Genomic DNA, 2,580 nt, shown 5'->3' with positions numbered 1-2,580 from the left:
AATTACAGTTTAGAATGTCATTAGAGCTGCATTGTGAAAACTATATATATATATTTGACAACATATTTTATATGTTAATATTAGAAAAATATACAGTTGAATTGGTGCAATGAACATATCTCAATGTTCAACAATAGTTGAAAAGATCTTATCAGAAAGAAAAAAATGGTTGAAAAGATTGACTTAGAACAGATAAAATCCGAAAATCTGGGTAAAGTTATTAATATGAACACAGATTATAATATAATATGATGGTGGGCCATAAATATGATAGTCAAATAATTATTTTGTATTATCCCATCTAAGCATACAACTCCTTTGGTATCAAAATAAAATCTGAAATAGGTATCAACTTTTAATTAAAAAATTGTTAAATTAAATTTGTCATAAAGCACAACTGAGAGTTTCTTTTCCCATGATAATTGCGTGTTAGTTTTTCACTTTTTTTATATAAGAAATGAGTATTTTAATTTATTCATAAGGTTGTATTGAAATTACGGCCGAATAAATTAATAGTAAAGTGTGAATTTTCTTTGGTGATTGGTCATTAAAAAGCATGGCTTGAAAGTTTTCTTATAAACGACAAACAATTAATGTTGAGAGGTAATCTACAAATAACTCTACATTCAGGAAACTAATTAGTATATGTGAACCTAAGAAAAAAGATAAATGGCAAAGATTTTTTTTTATAGTTTAATTAAAATTTTAATTTTTTTATAGTTTAACTAAAATCTCGAATTTGAAATTTAAAAATATAACTGCATTAAAACTCTTGAGGTAATGCTATTATTTTAAAACCTTTAGCTACAGTCTAGCAAGTAGTAACGACAAAAAAAAATTACTAAAATAAAAAGCTTAATTACTTAAAAAATCCTATACTTTCAATATTTTTTTCAATAATGTTATGCACTAACTAATTTCTCTAATTTAATACCAGACTATGACATTTTTTTATGTTAACGTTCTAATGAAATTGAATATCTAAAAAGTTGAGTCAGCAATTTTTCCAGCAAGTTTTCTTTTAAGAAAAAAAATGATTCAGCAAATTATATTTTTAAGACAATAATAATAAAATGACGTCGCTGTCAAAAAATTAAACCCCAAAATATAAAATAATTTGTCTTGTTCTTCCTCCCCTATTGCCATTAAAATATTTAGGGTTCTAAGTGGCCAAGAGAAGAAAATTTGATAGGGTTTACAGCTTTAAAACAATTGATTTCTTAGGTGTAAACGATTAGGGTTATGTTATTTGATTACAATGGAAAGTGAAAGCCTCTCCTTTGTCTCACCAGAATCAGTCACTTCGCAACCTCGAGCGCGCTCTCAACATGGTGCAACCTATATGTACACCTCATGGAGTATGAGGGATCCAAGTCATCGCTTTATTTAATGTCTTTTATGGAAAAAGGTAAATGAAATCTAGATACTTGATATATGAAGTGATTAATAACAGGTTGGTTATGGGTTTTTATAATTTGATTTTGTAGGAAGGAGATATTAAGTTCTTGACTGGATTGAGCCACCTATAATGGAAAGACGAAGGAGTTATTACTGGAGCTACTTAGGAAGAAAGAAGTTTTAGAAGAAAAAGTTAAAGTTAAAGAGGCAAGAAGCAAAGAAACGGATACTAAGATTGAATTATTACTGAACAAGCTGGAAAGTAAAGCTCATAAGAATTCGAGTTTGAAGTGGGAACTTACATAGTTCATAAAGAAAAGAAGTATTAGAGATTAAAAGGAAGAAGCTGAAAATGGAGAACAACAAAATGAAGAACGAAGTTGCTTAAATGAAAAGGAGGTGTATTATGTCAAATATAGTTATTTTTGGTGCTTTCATTGTAATCATGGTTATTGTATGTAGGCCAAAAATTGAAATACCAAGTTTGCCCTAGATTGTTTTTTGGCTCCAAAGAAAGTAGTTATTGTCCTTTGACTAGTTATTAATGAAATATTAAATTTTGGTTATTTTAATTCTACTATTACATTGAACATGATACTTATAAGTACACAGTTGAATAACAGTGACCTGTATGACCCCAAAACACAATGAAATAGGACATACAAAATCTAGTCACATTACAATTGTTTCATAGATAGTAAGAATTGGCTACAAAAAGTTGTCTTGTCATAATAAAGACAAATCATATGCCTAATGACCCTAAAAGATAGAATGTTTGAGTCAAATAAAATGAGCTCATTAGAAGTTTATCGAAACAAAATGAGTTCATAAGAACATTATCCTATGCCTAATCCTTAGTGACATCTAATCATTGGTTATAAAAGAATTTAACTTGATTTTCTGTGACTGAAGGGATTGAGCTTGATGTTTCCTAGGTTGTACTTTAGTAGGTACCCTAGATCTTGACCTTGAAGCTACTATAGTTATTAGTTTAGTAGAAGCCGGTGTAGCTGTTGCTATAGCACCACTAGTGACATAGTTAACCTTATTTTGATCAAACATTTGCAATAATAACACAGCAAGAGACTTATAAAAATTATAGAAAGTTCAATCCTTAACATACCACCACGAATATACATACCCTAACATACACATTTCTTGTATCTATAAAAATACGTACTC

This window comes from Ricinus communis, chromosome 6 (assembly GCF_019578655.1).
Source record: "Ricinus communis isolate WT05 ecotype wild-type chromosome 6, ASM1957865v1, whole genome shotgun sequence".
NCBI classification, from domain to species: domain Eukaryota; kingdom Viridiplantae; phylum Streptophyta; class Magnoliopsida; order Malpighiales; family Euphorbiaceae; genus Ricinus; species Ricinus communis.
This window is presented reverse-complemented; position numbering follows the sequence as displayed.